Source organism: Zingiber officinale, unplaced genomic scaffold (genome assembly GCF_018446385.1).
Source record: "Zingiber officinale cultivar Zhangliang unplaced genomic scaffold, Zo_v1.1 ctg245, whole genome shotgun sequence".
NCBI classification, from domain to species: Eukaryota; Viridiplantae; Streptophyta; class Magnoliopsida; order Zingiberales; family Zingiberaceae; genus Zingiber; species Zingiber officinale.
The window spans coordinates 169,311-190,118 of NW_024589917.1; positions in this window are offsets into that span (position 1 = coordinate 169,311).

A 20,808-nucleotide genomic window follows, 5' to 3' on the forward strand; every position below is an offset into this window, starting at 1 on the left:
CCGAATGACAAACAACCCGATTAGGGGTCGGGTTTCTGATGCTCAAGATAAAAAGGTTTCAAGGGTCGAGCGGCCTGTCCGTTCGGCCGGTGCACAAGGCAACACAGGCAGGAGCAGTCTCATCCGAGCATATGACCGATGCAGAAGTGATATGCCTGCCGAGCGGTCGATCCGCTCGGCCCTGGAACAGACAGGGAACGCAAGAGGACAACGGAGACAGGGGATAACATCATCCTCGAGACACCTGCCGCCGACAAGCAGTAGAGTTGGCGGCCGAGCCATACACAGAATCATACAGCGGAAGCTTCCACTGTCACATCCGGGATATGCTCGGACGATTGCGGAATGACGCCAGAGGTACTTTTCTGACATAGGCTCGTTAAGGTATGTTTGGGGAAGCATGCATGCATCGGGAAGCGTGCCCGCGCTCCCCCGGGGTCCTATATAAAGACCCCAAGACGTCGACGAAGGTATGCGTAACTCTTTACTGTAGCCACATTACGCTGCCCCTCTCGTTGCCTGACTTGAGCATCGGAGGGCCGTCGCCGGGAAACCCCTCCCGGCTCGGCTTCTTTGCAGGTTCACCGGAGAAGCTACGCCACCAGTCAGAGACAGGGGAGCGTGCCACGTCCCCAGCGTCCGTCGACTTAGGGCTCGGACAGGATCAAATTGGCGCCGTCTGTGGGAACGCACCTGAATCCGAGCCAAGAAGATGGAAGAAGCTGGACGTCAACTTGTGGTAACGCTCTCTCCCGAAGAGCTCGAAGTACTCGTCCAAGCGCGAGCAGCAAAAATCGTGGAGCAGCAGCAGAAAGCTCAGGCCGAGCGGGCAGCGCAGCAGGCGACATCAGCCTCGGGGGGCCGAGCGCCACCAGAAGACAGGCAGGAGCAGCTCTCAATATGGGGGCAAAATAAGGGACCGACCGACACCCAGATGGGGGCGCCGCCCGCCCCGATACCTTTTTATCGGGCTCTGTTCCAGACGCCCTTAGAGGTAGCGCAAGCTAATCAAGACAAGGGATCTTCATCGGACGAAGCACTCGTCCGGGACGTCAGAAAAGGAAAGGCGCCCCGAACAGACTCGTCACCCGAGCGGATCAACCGGCAGTTTTCAGACGCCATTCTTCGCGATCCGCTGCCGAAGCATTATGCGCCCCCCGCAATCGGGGAGTACAACGGAACAACCGACCCAGACGACCATTTGGGTAAGTTCGACAGCACCGCCACCCTGCATCAATACACAGATGGTGTGAAGTGTCGAGTGTTCCTCACCACGCTTTCGGGATCGGCGCATTGGTGGTTTCGAAGACTGCCGAACGGCTCCATTACAAGTTTCAAGGAATTCCGAACGGCGTTCCTCCATCATTTTGCAAGCAGTAGGCGCCACCAGAAGACGAACGTCAGCTTGTTTGCCTTTAAGCAAGGCGCAAGGGAGCCGCTCCGAGCGTACATTCAGCGCTTCAACCAGGTGGCCATGGACATTCCAACGGTCACCTCGGAAACAATGATGAACGCGTTCACGCAAGGGCTCATAGACGGTGACTTCTTCCGATCGTTCATCAGGAAGCCGCCCCAGGACTACGACCACATGCTGCATAAAGTCAACGAATACATCAATGTGGAGGAAGCCCAGGCGGCGAGAAGAAAAGAAGCCCAGAGCGACCAACCAGCTTCCGCCGAGCAGAAGCAGCCCATCAGTCATCAGCTACCCAGGGGACCGAGAGCCGAAGTCGTCCGTCCTCATCAACATACTCGACAGCACGCCGTCCAGCAAGTCGCGGCTGATCGGCCCAAGCCCAAGGGGAAGGTATGGACCCCGATGTTTTGTTCACTCCATCAGTCGGCCACTCATAACACCTGCGACTGTCGAAGCCTCCCTCCCATCGCTCATCCCGCGCCGAGGAGTTACCGCCGCCGATCGCCTTCACCAGACCGGCAACATCGACAACAGAGCCCCGTTCAAAGGATAGAAAGGAGATCCCCCGAGCGGCATCATCGTCAGCAGCCCAGAGCTCACCATCGGGCGTCACACGAACGACCTCGACCTTCCGCTCGGGAGGAGGAAAATAGGGGCAACGCATCTCGAGGAGAGATCAACATCATCGCCGGAGGCCCGACCGGTGGAGATTCCAACAGAGCCAAAAAGGCACACGCAAGGCAGCTGAGGATCCACGCGGTCGGCTGCAACCAGGAGAGGGCAAGCGGACCCGAGATCAGCTTCGGACCCAGGGACCTTGAAGGAGTCGAAGTCCCACACGATGACGCCCTGATCGTCTGAGCGGTAATAGCTAACTATACTATTCACCGTATTTTCATTGACACAGGCAGCTCGGTCAACATAATATTCAAGAAGGCCTTCGACCAACTACAAATAGACCGAGCCGAACTACTGCCAATGACGACCCCCCTCTACGGATTCATGGGGAACGAAGTCTTACAGGTCGGCCAAGTCCAACTAGCTATCTCGTTGGGCGAGGAGCCGCTCAGAAGGACGAGGACCACCACCTTTATCGTGGTTAATGCTCCTTCTGTATACAACGTCATCCTGGGGCGACCGGCTCTCAACGAGTTCCGGGCGGTCGTCTCTACCTTCTGCCAAAAGATCAAATTCCCGGTGGAGGATCAAGTAGGGGAGGTGCGGGGAGACCAGCTGGCCGCTCGAAGATGCTACGTGGAGATGGTCCGAGCCGAAACCAAGTCGACTCGGAAAGTGCCGCGGGTCGAGGTACATGCTATTACTGAAAAGTCACCTTCTTTAATTTATGAAGAAAAGGAGGAGGTGCAGATTGACACTTCCCGACCGGAGGCCACCACCTTTATAGCATCCGATCTGGAGGCGAAGCAGAAGGAGAAGTTGATCAAATGCTTACGGCGAAACTGCGACGTCTTCAGTTGGTCGACCCATGAGCTGCCAGGGGTCTCGCTGAGCGTAGCTCAGCATGAACTTCACGTCCGGCCGGACGCTCGTCCGGTGAAGCAAAGGAAGAGGGACTTCAGCGCGGAGCAGAATGTAATCATCCGGGCGGAGGTCGAAAAACTTCTAGAGGCCGACCATATAAGGGAAGTGCAATTCCCAAGTTGGCTTACCAATGTGGTCCTGGTCTCCAAGCCGGGCAACAAGTGGAGGGTCTGCATCCACTTCCGAGATTTGAACAAGGCATGCCCCAAGGACTTCTACCCCCTGCCCCGGATCGATCAACTGGTGGACTCCACGGCCGGGTGAGAGCTGATATGCATGCTGGATGCATACCAAGGCTACCATCAAGTGCCGCTCACCCGAGAAGACCAAGAGAAGGTCAGCTTCGTCACGGCGGATGACACCTACTGTTACAATGTAATGTCGTTCGGGCTGAAGAACGCAGGAGCTACCTACCAGCGGCTGATGAACAAGGTCTTCAGGGAGCAGATCAGACGCAACTTGGAAGTGTACGTGGACGACATACTTTACAAGTCCTTCCGAGCTGCTGATCTCTACACGGACATGGAGGAGACCTTCCAAACATTGAGAAGGCATGACGTCAAACTTAACCCTCAGAAGTGCCAGTTCGGAGCAAAAGGAGGGCGCTTCCTAGGTTACATTGTGACCGAGCGGGGCATAGAGGCGAACCCCAGCAAGATAAAGGCATTGCAGAACATGCCACCTCCTCGAAATCTCCGAGAGGTACAGCGTCTCACCGGTTGGATAACAGCGCTGTCAAGATTCATCTCTAAGACCGCCGACTGGAGCTTACCATTTTTTAAGATTCTCCGTAAAGCCACCAAGTTTCAATGGGACGAGGAGTGCGATCGGGCGTTCGAGGAATTGAAGACTTACCTGAATTCCTTACCCGTATTGGCGAAACCAGCCGTAGGTGAGCCGCTTCGCATTTACTTATCTTCAACTGAGCATGCTGTGGGCTCAGCATTAGTAAGGCCGAGTGGCGAAGAGCAGTCAGTGTACTTTTTAAGTCATATCTTAAAGGATGCTGAGTATCGCTACACTGGTCTCGAGAAGTTGGCTTTCGCCTTGGTTTTGGCCGCTCGGAGGTTGCTGTTAGCTAGAGCCCTAGAGCCAATCATTTGATGATTGTATTTTGGACTTGTTGTATCATATTCTATATATAAATAAAGACATTTTGTTTTGGTTATTATACTTACTTGTATTGGTGCCAAGCAAACTAAGTATAATAACGTCCTTGAGTAGAAGGTTCTCACCTATATCAATCGGTTAGTTGAACCGATAGTGAGATGATATAGGGAACACTACTCTTAATCATTCCTAGTCGAGTATTAACATTCAGGGACAATGTTAATGCAATAAGACTAGCATGTAGGTCAACTCGATGACTTGATCTCACAAGTCATGGATATGGAGATATCAAGTTGACACATGGGTATGCATTGGAGAATGTATACTGAATGACCCGCCATGAGAAAGTATCATGGATCGTTATATGAGTGTCATATACTTTCTCATGTGACTATTAGTATGACTATTGGTCCTTAGACCTGAAGTCACCATGGATCCCTACGTAAGGAGTTATGTACTTTGGTTTCGTCAAACGTCACCCGTAACTGGGTGGACTATAAAGGCGATTACTGGGTATATAACGAATTATGCAGAGGGATGTGAGTGATGTAGATGTGATCTATCCCTCCCATATGATGGGAGCGACATCGGTATTCTTGATAGAGTTAGACCACGTAGTGCATGGCCATGCCCAAATGAGTCAACATGAGATGTTGAGCTCATTTGATCGAGTGAGTCTACTTGGAGTTCAAGATTTAGATTGATTAGAGGATGACACGATCTATACCTCACATTGATCAATCTAGATGTCTAGGATAGAAGGACAATGTCACATATTGTGAGGAGTCACAATTAGTAGTCACAAGGTGATGTTGGATCTCAACATTCTTGTAACTTGGGTAGCAATGATGTATTGCTAGATGCCGCTCATGGTTTATGTTTCTAAAGGAGTTTAGAAACATTGCCAACGTTACAAGAACTTATTGGGTCACACACAAAGAACAAGTGGATGGAGATTAGGTTCATATGATGAACCAATTGGATTAGGTTCATATGATGCACCAAAGATTGGATTTGGATTAATTCAAATTAGACTTATTGAGTTAGACTCAATTAGATTCAATTGTTGAATAAGTCTAATTTAAATTTGATTCATTGAGTCAATTTTTATTAATGAATTGAGATTCATTAGATTAAAATTGACTTGAATCAAAGGTTGGATTTAACTCAACAAGGAAGAGAATTGGTCAATTTTGACTTGACCAAATGGAAGTTGAAACATCAAGTTTGACTTGATGTATTGCCACATCATGAAGGTGTTGGAACCCCAAGGTGTTTTGATGTGATCAAACAAGCTAAGTTAGGTCCTGCGTTTGTTTAACCCTTGTGTCTAAGTGTGCAGGAGCTTAGAAACACAGGAAGTCGAGCAGAAGACGCGGCTAGCGAGAAGGACGGCACGGGAGAGAGCCGACGGGCTCAGTGCATCCGAGGGACGAGGTGTCCGTGGAAGAGTACACCGGTGGACGAGAAGAGTGTGCACGGCGCTCGAGGGACGAGAAACCGGGAAGGAAGGCTGCTCGAGGAGAAGGCCGGAACATGAGTTCGGGTGAGCCCTATTCCGGAAGGCCGAGATCACCCAAGCTAACGGAGCCGGAGCGAACAGACCCGGACCGAAATGAGCTAAACCGGAGCAGTAGAATCGGACCACAAAAAGTCAGCAAAGTTGACTTAAGGGGTCCGGGCGCCCGGAATCATTCCGGGCGCCCTGGGCACTATTGAGGGTCCGGGCGCCCGGAACCCCTCCGGGCGCCCGGAGCTAACTTTTGACCAGGATCGCGTCAAACGCGATCTGATCGTTGGGGATAGAATTTTATCCCCTCCTTGGTTTGCACATTCAGATCAACGAACTTGTAATCAATTCCTTCTGTGCTTTCAATTCTGTTCTTTTCATTTGTGCTGTCAACGTTGTAAAGAGGCTACTCCGCCCAGAGGAGAATCAGATAGTGCGCTTACATTCCTTGGATTAGCAATCCCCTGATTGCAAACCAAGTAAAACTCTGGTGTCTGCTTTTCTTTACTTAGTCTCTTTTAATTATTTATTACAAGTGTTCATTATATAGTTGAAATCCGAGAAAGGTTCGAGTTTTATTTTGTAGGGCAATTCACCCCTCCCCTCTTGCCGGCCTCCAAAGGGACCTACAAGTGGTATCAGAGCAAGGCAGTTCAGGAGGACTAACCGTCGATCGAAGCAACAAGATGGCCGGACCAAGTATCGTCCCACCAAAATTCGAGGGGAACTTCGCAGACTGGAAGCGTCGTATGGAGGTATTCCTAAAAACAGATTTTGAAATTCGCTTTATTATGAAATATGGTTTTGTAGCTCCAATAGATAAAGATGGAAAAGAAAAAGAAGAGAGTGATTGGACAAAGAAGGAGCAGAATGAGTCGGTAGCAAACAGCCGTGCGGAACATCACCTGCTGAGCGTGTTACCGCCTCAAGAGGTCAACCGCATCGGAAACTATTTATCTGCTAAAGAACTTTGGGAGAAGTTCTTGGAACTCCACGAAGGCACGTCCGAAGCAAAGCTCGCTAGAAGGGACATCCTCCGCAACAAACTGATGAACATCCGTATGGAGAAAGGTGAGAAAGTAGCCGGTCTACATGCAAAGGTAAAAGAACTAGTTACTAGTCTCGAAAACCTTGGTGAAACGGTAACAAACCGGGACACTATACGCTACTCGCTCAACGAGTTTCTAAGAACTCCGGAGTGGACATCAATCGTCGATGCTTACTACATCTCAAAAGACCTGGAGGTAAGTACTTTAGAAGAGTTGTTTTCTACCCTTGAATTACACGAAACTAGATATGCAGAGATATCAAAGGACACAACTCAGACTATGGCGCTGAACGCAACCAACAAGGATGAACCCGAGTCAGACTCCGAAGACGATCAAGAAGCATACATGGTAAGAAACTTTAAAAAGTTTTTTAGATCTAATAAATTTAAAATGTATAATAAAAAGAATCAAAAAGGTAGAAGAAAGGTACGGTGCTACCAGTGTCAGAAGGAGGGACACCTAAGGGAAGACTGCCCAAAACTCAAGAAGGTCAAAATGAAGACACCCAAGAAACACAACCTAAAAGCAACTTAGGATGACACTTCTTCATCTGAATCAGAAGCTCAAGAATATGCGGGGATTGCACTGATGGCAAGCCACGAAGGACAAAGTACATCAGAACCCAGCATCGATGAAGGGGGAGCGACCTCAGATGGAAGTAGCAAAGCAGGGGGAGATTCAGGCTTCATGTCTGATATGCTAAGTGAGGTATGCCTCTTACCCCCTGATGAACTTTACTTTGGTATCAAAGCTATGACTAAATCCATGTATAAATTAGAAAATAAAAATGCCAAATTAGAAAATGAAATTTTAGAAACAAAGAGAATTTTGGCAAAATCATGTCTTATAGAGAATTTTGAAAAATTGAAAATTGAAAATGAAAAACTAAAAGAAGAAATAGAAAGATTGGAAAATCTAATGGTTCAAATATTTCTACTTTTAGAAATTATAGAGGTTTAAATTGGTATTATAGATTTCATCAAAGTCAAATTAGAAATACATCAAAAATCTATATACCTAGGAAATACTTGGTTAATCCTGTAGGTAGGAACCTCTATTCGGTTCCAAAAACCTATTTAATTTAAAATTAAAATTAGACTTAGCATTTTCAGCAAGGAAATTAAACAACTAATTTCTTTATGAGGCTTTGTCTAAGGAAGTGGTTGTTGCTCCAATAACCAAGAAGGCCTAGTGCCTCGCCACGACCTGGAAGCCAAGTATCGAAATGAAAAGTTTAATTGACTAACTGAAAAAAGTATTAATTTAAATTACTTAATGCTTTAAAAGAGTTATTCAATTTGCGTTAGAAAATATTTAAAATTTTTAACTTAACTTAGAAATTTTTTTTATTATCTTAGAAATTTTTATGAAAATTGACTTAGATTTTTTTTTATATAAAAGTTAACTTAGAGTTTTTTTGATAATATTGCCTTATCATTTTTTAAAAAAAATTGACTTAGAATTGTTTCTTATGAATATTCACTTAGAATTCTTTTAATTAGGAAAAAATTTTTTTTGGGGAATGCTGAGATAAGTTTTAAACTTAAATTCTTTTTAAACACTTACGACTGTTCTTATCTGAAAAATATTTTTTCGAACGAAAAATTCTGAAGAGTGTCTTTACTTAGACATTATTAAATATTTTACACTTAAAAGTTCTTATTTTGAATTTACCTTAGACTTGTTTATAACCCCAATTTTTATGTGATCAAAGGGGGAGAAGTATATTAAGTCTAGGGGGAGGTAATATAATTTTTCATTTGAAAAATACTTGGACATATTTGAATATAAATTGTTTTTATTGCATATGTTTACCCTAACTTAACTTGGGTTGCTCACATCAAAAATGGGGAGATCGTTGGAACCTCAAGGTGTTTTGATGTGATCAAACAAGCTAAGTTAGGTCCTGCGTTTGTTTAACCCTTGTGTCTAAGTGTGCAGGAGCTTAGGAACACAGGAAGTCGAGCGGAAGACGCGGCTAGCGAGAAGGACGGCACGGGAGAGAGCCGACGGGCTCGATGCGTCCGAGGGACGAGGTGTCCGCGGAAGAGTACACCGGTGGACGAGAAGAGCGTGCGCGGCGCTCGAGGGACGAGAAATCGGGAAGGAAGGCTGCTTGAGGAGAAGGCCGGAACATGGGTTCGGGTGAGCCCTATTCCAGAAGGCCGAGATTACCCAAGCTAACGGAGCCGGAGCGAATAGACCCGGACCGAAATGAGCTAAACCGGAGCAGTAGAATCGGACCACAAAAAGTCAACAAAGTTGACTTAAGGGGTCCGGGCGCCCAGAATCATTCCGGGCGCCCAGGGCACTATTGAGGGTTCGGGCGCCCGTAGCTGACTTTTGACCAGGATCGCGTCAAACGCGATCTGATCGTTGGGGATAGAATTTTATCCCCTCCAGGGCGCCCGAAACTCCTTCCAGGCGCCCGGACCAGTACTATAAATATAGTACTGGTCTGCACATTCAGATCAACGAACTTGTAATCAATTCCTTCTGTGCTTTCAATTTTGTTCTTTTCATTTGTGCTGTCAACGTTGTAAAGAGGCTATTCCGCCCAGAGGAGAATCAGATAGTGCGCTTACATTCCTTGGATTAGCAATCTCCTGATTGCAAACTAAGTAAAACTCTGGTGTCTGCTTTTCTTTACTTAGTCTCTTTTATTTATTTATTATAAGTGTTCATTATATAGTTGAAATCCAAGAAAGGTTCGAGTTTTATTTTGTAGGGCAATTCACCCCTCCCCTCTTGCCGGCCTCCAAAGGGACCTACAGAAGGTTGACTCATCCTACATGGCATGATTAACCTTGCCACATCATCTCCACATCATCAAGGGAGATCAAGAGGTTACAATCCTCCATTTAATGTGGCTGGCCACATTAAATGGGGAGTTACCCATGTGTGGCCGGCCACATAATGAAAAAGGTTTCATTTTTTTTTTGTGGCATTGATGTTGTTGTTGAATGCTTCTTCCTCCTTAGCTCTCTTCCTCCTCCTCTCTTGCTATTGCCGTGGGTTTCAAGAAAGGGAGAAGGTGTGTGAGTTGTGTTCCAAGAGAATAAGGGAAAGTGAAGGTCACAAAGGAGGATACTACTAATGAGTATATAAGATTCCTTTTTTACTTTCTCTCTTTTCAAATCCTACCCGAGAGCCCAAGAAGTGCTAGCACACTTGTGGTGCTCTCTTCTCCATCCTTGAGTGTTAGAGAACACTTCTTGTTCGTGTGGATATCACTAGAGAGTTGTCTACGTTGACAACTTCGAGATCCGGCGTACCGTTGGACGAGCGGGATTTGCGAGGGCACGCTTCAAGGTATAACTCTTATCTACTGTAGATCTGGAGTGTGAAACTCATATTCGTAGTTTTAGAAATTTTTCTTTGCACGGATCTGTTGGCTTTGGGGCTTTCGGGGTTTCCGCGACGCGAAAACGCGATTTTCGCGGCCCGAAAAACCCAACAGTTACGTCCTTATTTTTTGGCGCACACCATCATTGTGATGACAAATAGCCCGCTCGCGAGGGTACTCCTGAAACCTGAGGCCTCCGGATGACTCATCAAGTGGGCGACGGAGCTAAGCGAATTTGACATCAATACCAACCCCGCTCGGTGATCAAAGCGCAGTCCTTGGCGGATTTCGTGACCGAAGTACAAAAGCCCAAGCCCGAAGCTACATGGAAAATATATGTGGACGGATCGTCCACTCGGCTCGGAAGCGTAATTGGGATCATGCTACTTTCGCCTCAGGGAGAGCAGATGCATTTATCCGTCCGGCTAGACTATCGGGCAACCAATAATGAGGCGGAATACGAAGCCCTCATAGCCGGGTTGCAAACCGCACGGCATGTTGGAGCCAGTCGGGTCGTGATCCACTCGGATTCCCAGCTTGTCGCTCAGCAACTCATGGGCGCTTTTGAGATAAACAATGCAAGACTCAGATTGTACGCGGAGGCCTTTGAGAAACTCAAGACCAACTTCACCGAGGTAGTGGTCCAGAAGATACCCCGAGCGGAGAACCAGGCGGCAGATGAATTAGCCAAGCTCGCGAGATCGATATCGCCGGTCGTCATCCAGCAGCCGATCGAACAGGTATCCTTGGTAGCATATATAGACAGGATGGAAGGCCTCACATTCCCAAGCGATTGGAGAACAGCCATCACGGAGTTTCTGCGCGCAGGGGCCTCACCGTCCGATCAGGATGAAGCTCAGCTACTAAGGAGGAGGGCCGGTCGGTTCACTCTCATCGGAGATCAGCTTTACAAAAAGGCTTTCTCCCAACCGCTGCTAAAATGCGTCAGCTCAGAAGATGCAGAGTACATTCTCCAGGAGGTACACCAAGGATCTTACGGAGGTCATCCGGGTGGCCGATCTTTGGCTAGGAAGATCCTACTGGCCGGATACTTCTGGTCAACGCTACATGAGGACGCCGCTTGGACCGTCGCAACGTGTCTTCCCTGTCAGAAGTACCATAATTTCTCGCATAAGCTGACAGAGGAAATGAAAGCGTCCACCGTGTCTTGCCCGTTCGACCAGTGGGGCATGGACATCGTAGGCCCCTTCCTTATGGTAACCGGGCAAAGGAAGTTTCTATTGGTGGCAGTAGATTACTTCTCCAAGTGGGTGGAGGTTGAGCCATTGGCCAAGATAACCGAGCACATGGTCAAGAAATTCATCTGGCAAAACATCATCTGTCGGTTCGGCATTCCGCATCGGCTCGTGTCGGACAACGGGCGACAGTTCGCCGGAAATCAGCTCAAGGAATGGTGCAAGGGATATGACATTGAGCAGCACTTCACGTCTGTGGCGTATCCCCAAAGCAATGGTCAAGCCGAGGTAGCCAACCGGGAGATACTCCGAATTCTTCGGGCTCGGCTCGACCACATGGGAGGAAGCTGGGTGGACGAGCTGCCAGGAGTCTTATGGGCCATCCGCACGACCCCTAAAGAGGGAACAGGAGTAACACCTTTCCATCTGGTGTACGGAGGTGAGGCGGTCGTCCCAGTCGAAGTCGGCGTAGAGTCCATCCGAATCCAGAACTACGACGAAGATAATGCCGAGCGGAGGCAGCTAGAATTGGACTTGATCGACGAGGAGCGAGCCAAAGCGTCCGTCCGGCTGATGGCCTACAGGCAAAGAATGAAGCAGAACTACAATCACCGTGTGATTCCTCGCGCATTCCAGGTGGGTGACTTGGTCTGGAAGAAAGTGAAGCCGGTCGGAGACGTAGGCAAGCTACAGGCTCCCTGGGCGGGACCCTTCAAGGTCGTCGAGAAGCTCCAATCTGGAGCCTACTACTTGGAAGATGAAGATGGACGGCGACTGGATAGGCCATGGAGCGCAAACCACCTCCAGCCCTATCGGGCCGGATGAAAGGTGCGCCGATGTAACATATTTTCATGAATATTCTGTTCGGATGTATTTTTTGGCTGCAGGAAGGAAAGTTATAAGAACAAGACAAAGGCACGAGTATTGTACTCCCAGCAGTTATCTGTATGAAGACACGGCGAAGACCCCGTGTCGCTCGGCCGGGCTTATAATATCCAAGCCAAATGCTCAATGATGAAGACCCCGTGCCGTTCGGCCGGGCGTATATCGTCGAAGCTATAAGCTCATTATTGAAGACCATCGAGCTTCGACGTTAAACCCTAGAGTCGAACCGGCGACTATAAATCCCCCGGCCTGAAGACCGTCGAGCTCCGACGTTAAACCCTAGAGTCTAACCGGCGACTATAAACCCCCCGGCCTGAAGACCGTCGAGCTCCGACGTTAAACTCTAGAGTCGAACCGGCGACTATAAACCCCCCGGCCTGAAGACCGTCGAGCTCCAACGTTAAACCCTAGAGTCGAACCGGCGACTATAAACCCCCCGGCCTGAAGACCGTCGAGCTCCGACGTTAAACCCTAGAGTCGAACCGATGACTATAAACCCTCCAGCCGGAAAAAGATAATAAAAAGGTCGACTCGTGAGTTGAATGGACGAGCGACCAAGTTCCTAAAGGTACTGTACGAACGAGCTAACCAGAACGCCATTGAAAAAGGTGGGGGTGTTCAGACGAGCGGCCCAGTTAGCGAAAATACTTCGTGAAGAATTCCGTCGGAAAACTAGGAGGGCAAGACGAGAAGCGGTTAACGAGAATAAAAAGGGGAAGACGTGGACGACAGTAGTTCGCGTTCCGAGCGGAGGGCACAAGTATTGACAGAGTAAACTAATAAAGAGATGGCATACCCATTAAAATTTAGGCCCTCAGAGCCGATCGGGAGGGTTACAAAAAACGCTAAAGGAAATCATAAACACTCCTCACTCTATGGGCTAGAAGATGGACTACGGAACAGCTTCCAGCAGGCCGGCCATGTCTCGAGGAGGAATGGAGGTCTCCTCAGGGAGATGGGCCTTGGCCTTCAAGTAGACAGTGGTCGCTCGTATGGCCTCTTCGAAGGACAGAACTAGTCGATCGCTGAGCTTGTCACCAAATACGTCCGATCGGAGGTAGTTCTGTTTCATCGCCTGGAAGTGGTCAGCTTCTCCGTCTTGGTATTCCTTGAGCGCCGCTCGGGAGGCGTCGAGAGCTCCTTGGAGATCTTGCTTATCTGCCTGCAGTTTAGCTTCAGTGGTAGATCGGCTCTCTTTCTCAGCAGATAGCAGGTCGGTCAATTCAGTAACGTGTTGATCCAGTGCTCGGACCTGCACCTTCATCGCATCCAGATCAGCAACGACCCTATTTTTTCTGTTGGTGGCCACAGTGATCTGGTGGTCGTGGGACTTGACTTGGTTTTCAAGTCCAGCCACCCTGGTTTCCAGGCTGGAAGACTTGTGCCACTCGGCCGCTAGCAGTTTTTCTATCTGAGTTAGCTCGGACCTAAGCGTAGCATAAGAGGGCCCTTCAGCTGGCGCCCCTCCAGAAATTTGGAGTTTCTTCAACTCCTCCCCTAGTTCGGCCAGACGATTGCTGACCGCAATGTTCTCCACCCATTGCTGCGTTTGGATGGGATAATGTTAGGAACCCGGTGAAGTAGTTGTAATAGTGTGTTAAGAAACATACCCCGGTGGCTTGCTGCATATGACTGTCCGCTAGCTGACCGAGAGTCATCAGGGCAACCCGAGCCCTCGCATCTTCCCACGTCTTGGCAAGCGACCCTCGAATAGTAACTTGATGCTCGGGAGCAGTGGGCTGATCCCTCGCCAAAAGGAACTCCTCGGTGGGAAGACGGAGGACGAATTTGATCACTCGACGACCGCTCGGATCCGACTGGGAAGAAACGGCTCGGCTGGACGACTCGCCAAGCGGCGCAGAAATGATGTCCGAGCGCTTGAGCCGAAGGCGGACCCGGGGCACAGAACTAACGGGTGGCGCTCCAGTCGAAGCTGCTGGCTGGTCGAGCTGGGAGGGAGTCCAATCAGACGAAATGGCCTCATGCGCTGCGGGTAGTGGGTTGACTGCCTCTGGGGGAGCGTCGACTGGCCCGATCACCGGCTCTTCCTGTGCAATGGTTGTCCGGCGCCGCTTGCGTATTATCAATGGGGAATCACCCGCCGAGTGCTCCGCGTCCTCTGATGTAGGTTGCTGACCGACCGAAGAGATAGCATCCCCGGCTGTTCCAGTTGTAGGGACCTGAGCGGCAGACCCTCGGGCCTCAGTTGGAGTGCCTTCGCTTTCACCTTCATGCGAGCCGACCGGCGCGATGCCTAGATCGACCATCTCCTTGGCTACCACCGCTTCCATTTCGGCGGCTTTCAGCTTCAGCTGTTCAGCAACCTTGGTGCGCCACATGATGTCAGCTGCATAACAGGAGAATAAATCAGTTAGACCAAAAGGAAAAAGGACAGGGAAAGTGCTTACCTATGCTGCTCGGAAGCTTCGTTCGGATCGGACTCAAACCAAATATGTACAATACCCCCTCGTGAAGTAGTTTATCGATACTGAACCTCTGGCCGGCTAGTAAATTGGATGCATGAAGATAATCCGACTGGCTCTTGTATTTACCGAGGTTAGGCTGGCTCGGCACGGTGGTCTGCCATTGGGTGCGAAAGGATGGCAGTTCGGGAAAGTGAAGGTAAAAATAATTTTCCTTCCAGTGCTTGTTCGAGGTCGGCATCTTATTGAAGAAGACGAGGCCGATCCGCGACTGGAAAAGAAAAGTACCCCACTCGGACTGTTTTGGGTAGTAAAAGTAATGGAAAATTCTGGGGACTAAGGGAATGTCGTACAGCTTGAAAAGGATTACTACGCCGCACAGCAACCTAAAAGAGTTGGGGACAAGTTGGCCGAGCGGGATGCGGAAATAATTACAAACCTCCCGGATAAAAGAGTGTAGAGGGAAGCGCAGACCGGCCACGAATTGGTCGCGGAAGAAGCAAACAGTGTCGATCGGCGGATTATGGGGCCGATTGGAAGAGGTGGCTAAAACCAGTCTATGGTTAGGAGGCAGTTCAAATTCGTTAAGGAGAAGGCAGAAAACAGAAGAAAATAGAGATAGGAGAAAGCTTACTGAGAGCAAAGCGTGAAGGAGAAGGTCGAAGGTTCGTCGGAGCACCAAGGCGAGCGAACGTCGGAAAGATGTTTGCGAGAGGAAGCACCAAAAATGCGAAGGCAAGAGCGATGGAAGGGGGGTCAGCGTCGGCGCTTCATAAACCCCGAGCTCAGTCCACCACCACCATCGATCCAGGTCATCGAAACAAACGTTAGCATCGGACCGCCAGATTTGAACCGTCGCCTGTCCAATCGAAGTTGATGCCCTCGCCATACGATGACGGCGGACTTGCCAGGTGGCGATCAGCGATTGGGCGGCATTTAATGAGCGTCATTACTCGCGCGTGGGTAGCTTAATAAGAATTGGCATGAATTCTGAACAGACTCGACGATGCCGACCGCCCCCTAAACAGTAGCGCAACAAGCAGCGAATGGAAATCAAAACTACAAGGCAGGGCCATCAACTCGCCGATCGGCCGAAGAGACCTCCTAAGGCCGATCGAAAATACACTTTCAGGAGCGGCAAAGTGAATGTCACTCGACCAAATTCATAGTCCAGTCAGTCGGACTCAGAGCCTCCTTCGACTAGACTTGAAGGGGAGGCATGTGATCCGGTGATAAGTACGGGGGATCCTCATTGGTGGAGGGTCAACGACACGTGGAGGTCAAAGGTTGAGAGATTCAACCCAGAGACCGGTCGACCGGACGAAGCAGGCCCACCGACCAAGCACCGCGTGCCGACAGGCCATGAATCCCTCGAACCGAATGACAAACAACCCGATTAGGGGTCGGGTTTCTGATGCTCAAGATAAAAAGGTTTCAAGGGTCGAGCGGTCTGTCCGTTCAGGCGGTGCACAAGGCAACACAGGCAGGAGCAGTCTCATCCGAGCATATGACCGATGCAGAAGTGATATGCCTGCCGAGCGGTCGATCCGCTCGGCCCTGGAACAGACAGGGAACGCAAGAGGACAACGGAGACAGGGGATAACATTATCCTCAAGACACCTGCCGCCGACGAGCAGTAGAGTTGGCGGTCGAGCCGTACACAGAATCATACGGCGGAAGCTTCCACCGTTACATCCGGGATATGCTCGGACGATTGCGGAATGGCGCCAGAGGTACTTGTCTGACACAGGCTCGTTAAGGTATGTTTAGGGAAGCGTACATGCATCGGGAAGTGTGCCTGCGCTCCCCCGGGGTCCTATATAAAGACCCCCAGACGTCGACGAAGGTATGCGTAACTCTTTACTGTAGCCACATTACGCTGCCCCTCTCGTTGCCTGACTTGAGCGTCGGAGGGCCGTCGCCGGGAAACCCCTCCCGGCTCGGCTTCTTTGTAGGTTCGCCGGAGAAGCTACGCCACCCGTCAGAGACAGCGGAGCGTGCCACATCCCCAGCGTCCGTCGACTTAGCGCTCGGACAGGATCACCATATAAAGGAAAACTAAACTAGTACACAGCGGAAACAATTAACTAGTTATACCTTTCTTTGTATCTTAAAGACCTCTTAATCTTCTGTTGTATTCCTCTCCTCCTCTTGGGCGTCGTGTGGGAGACGATCTACCAAGATAAAAAGACCCAGCCTTCTCCTTCCTTTCCAAACTCTCGGCCACAAAGAATGCAAAGTGAAGAGGCGCCTCCTCCTCCTTTTTCTCCTCCAAGCAACCGGCCACCAAGTGCTTCTTCTCTTCTTCTTCTTCTCCTTCAAGTCGTGACCACCAAGGTGAGATGAGCACCGACCCTAGAGGGAAGAAAGGGAGGAAGAAGGGAATAGGTGTCGTCGGCCTTAAGGAAAGAAAACAGGAGAAGAAGGGGTCGACCACACAAGAAGAGAAGAGATAACTTAGGTTCTCTTTGGGCACCACCCTCCTCCTTTTTTTATATTCTTTGCTAGTAGCTAAAAAGGAAAGTTTTTAATATAATTTTCCTTTTATTTCTATTTTGGATGGTTTACAAAAAAAGGAAAGATTTTAATAAAATTAAAATCTCTCTTTTTAAACCATTGTAAATAGTTATAAAAGGAAAAATTATAACAAAATTTTGTTTTAAATAAAATCTTTCTTTTATTCCTATTATAGTTGGTTACAAAAAAGGAAAGATTTTAACAAAATTAAAATCTCTCTTTTTATCCATTGTAGATAACCATAAAAGGAAAGATTTAAACAAAATTTTATTTTTTTAAAAAAACTTCCTTTTCTATTAAGTTATGGTCGACCCCTTGCTTGGGCACCAAGCAAGGCTTGGCCGGCCCCTTGCTTAGGTAGGAAGGATAATCAAAATGGGTGAATGCGAGGCTTTATAGAGGCTACAACAGGGACCTGGAGGAGGAATTAGTTTTGGCCTCCTGATGAGCTTGAGCTTCCTGTGTTCGACCCGAACACCCAACTCAAGTTCATCAATAATAATTTATACCACTAAAAAGTTATTATTGAACTGTCGCACCAATCCCATATTACATTATGGGCTCCTTATTATGAGTGCGTTAATCTCCCTATGTTTAAAATATCGAATGTCCATTAATTAAATTAGTTATTGACAACTCACTTAATTAACATCTAGCTCCAAGAGTAGTACCACTCAACTTCATTGTCATGTCGGAACTAAGTCCACTTGCAGGGTTTACATGACAATCCTTATGAGCTCCTCAAGGGGACATCATCATCCTAATAAATAGAACACACTTTCCTTCTTTAATTAATAACACACCATATAAATAATATTATTTTTTAACTTATTGGGCCTATTGATTTAATGAATAAATCTCATCCTTTGATAAATTAAAGAAATAAATAGTAAGTACATGTGCTTGTTATTGTTGGTTAGTCCTAGGAAGGTCGTACCGGTGCCACTGTACAAAAATTTTATACAAGTGTCGAATCTTTTCCTAAATAACCTATTGTGTTATTTAGAAGTTAAATTAGGAATCGCAGACGGAACTTAACATCATTGATTCTAAATTTAACTTATCTGTTCTTGATAGTTTAGATTTGGATCGTAAGCGGAACTTAACACTATTGATCCAAATCCACCTATGTTATTAATTCCATTAAATATTAATTTCCAAAATTGGCTTTTAGGACTGCATGGCGAGGCACATGACCTTCTTGAATATGGGAGCAACCACCACCGCCTAGACAAAGCCTTTTAAGGAAAGCTAATATTTAATTTCCTTAAATAACTCTAGGTTGATCAAAAAGAACAATCGAATCACAAATTCGACAAAGTAAAAAAAACACAAACTCGAAAATAAATTCGAAAACTAGATCTAATGTCTCTTGTGTTTGGAATTCATACAAAAGAAAAACAACAAGTATGATGCAGAAATTAATTACTACCTCTTGATCTTCTACCGTATTCCTCTTCTAATCTCGGACGTTGTGTGGGCAACGATCTTCCGAGATGAGAACCACCAAGACTCCCTCTTCTCCTTGTAAGATTCGGCCACCACAAGCATTCCAAAAATAGATGTGGTTCGGCCACCACCACCAAACTCCAAGGGATGCTTCCTTTCTCTCCTTCTTCTCCAAGCTAGAATCCGGCCACCTTGAAGCTCCATGAGATTATAAGGTCCGACCAATGAAGAAGAAAGAAAAGGAAGAAGGAAAAACTAATAGGGCCGACCACCACCAAGGAGGAAAAGAGAGAGGAAGAAAAAGAATAGAGTTGTTAGCCATGAAGGCACATCTACCTCCTCTTTTATAATCCTTGGTCTTGGAAAATAAGGAAATTTAAATAAAAACTTCCTTAATTCCTTTGCCATGAAAAGGAAAATTTAATTGATTTAAAATCAATTTCCTTTTCTCAACCATATGGTCGGCTACTATTAATCCTAATCAAGGAAAATTTAATTCACACAAGAATTAAAACATCCTAATTTGTTTCCAAAATTTATAAAAAATTTCTTCAATAATTTTTCCCTTCATGGTGGTTAATAAAAGGAAATTTCATAAATTAAAATCTTTCTTTTAAACATGTGGATGATTTCCAAAAAGGAAAGTTATCTTTAAAATTAAAATCTCCTTTCATTCTACAAATAAGGAAAGATATATTATCTTTTCTTAATCTTTTGTAGAAACTTGTAAAAGAAAATATTTAATTTTAAAACTCTCTTTTAAATCATGAACATGGTTAAAAAAGGAAAGTTTTCTTAAAATTAAAATCCACCTTCCAATCTACAAATAAGGAAAGATTTCAAATTTTTCCTTAATCTTTTGTAGAAATCTATAAAAGGAAAGATTTAAATTTTAAACTTTCTTTTAAAACCATGATATCCACATTAAAAAAAGATTAAAAATAAAATCCCTTTTAATATGATGTGGCTGGCCACACCAAGCTTGAGTTCAAGCTAGGGCCGACCACACCAACTCAACTCATCTTATTTACTTGGTCGTCCCAAGCTTGGGTTCCAAGCTTGCTTGGCCGACCCTAATAGGATGGGTATAAAGGTGGGTAAGAAGTGGGTATGTGGTGAGTCTAAATCTCTATATACAAGAGGCTACGATAGGGACCGAGAGGAGGAATTAGTTATGGTCTCCCGATGAAATTAAGCTTCCCGTGTTCGCCCCGAACACACAACTTAATTTCATCAATAATAATTCATTCCACTAAAGAATTATTATTGAACTACCGCACCAATCCCAAATTACGTTTTGGGCTCCTTCTTATTATGAGTGTGTTAGTCTCCCTGTGTTTAAGATAACAAACGTCCACTAATTAAGTAAGTTACTGACAACTCACTTAATTAATATCTAAGTCCAAGAGTAGTACCACTCAACTTCATTGTCATGTCGGAGTAAGTCCACCTGCAGATTTTAACATGACAATCTTTATTTGCTCCTCTTGGGGACATTCTCAACCTAGATAACTAGGACACAGTTTCTCTCTATAATCAACAAGACACTATAAGTAATATCATTTCCCAACTTATCGGGCTTGTTGATTTATCGAGCTAAATCTCACCCTTTGATAAGTCAAAGAAATAAATACTAAATATATGTGCTTGTTATTATATTAGGATTAAGAGCACATACTTCCATAATAACTAAGGTCTAGTTCTTTAATCAAGTCAGTATAAAAAGAACTTACCTTAAATGGTCCTACTCAATACACTTAGAGTGTACTAGTGTAATTTATTAGTCAAGATAAACTAATACCCAATTACACTACGACTATTACTAATGGTTTGTTCCTTTCCATCTTAATCGTAAGCAACTGTTTATAATTTATAAAGAACCGACAACATGATCTTCTGTGTGTGACACCACACACCATGTTATCTACTATATAAATTAATTGAACAATTATAAATAAATGTAGATATTGACCAATGTGATTCTTTTATTTCTAAATGTTTATACAAAAGCTAGGCATTTAGTATACACTCTAACAGTTATCATATCGGTATTAAGAGTATGCACATCCATAATAACAGATGTTCTGTTCTTTTATGCAGTCAGTATAAAAGGAACAACCTAAAATGGTCCTGCTCTATACACACATAGTGTACTAGTGTAATTTTATAGTCAAGATAAACTAATACCAAATTATACTACAATCATTCCAATAGTTTGTCTCAATCCATCTGGTTGTGAGCTTCTATTTATAATTTATAAGGAACTGATAACATGATCTTCTGTGTGACACCACACACCATGTTATCTACAATATAAATTAAATGGACAACTGCAGATATTTGACCAATGTGATTCTCATTTTA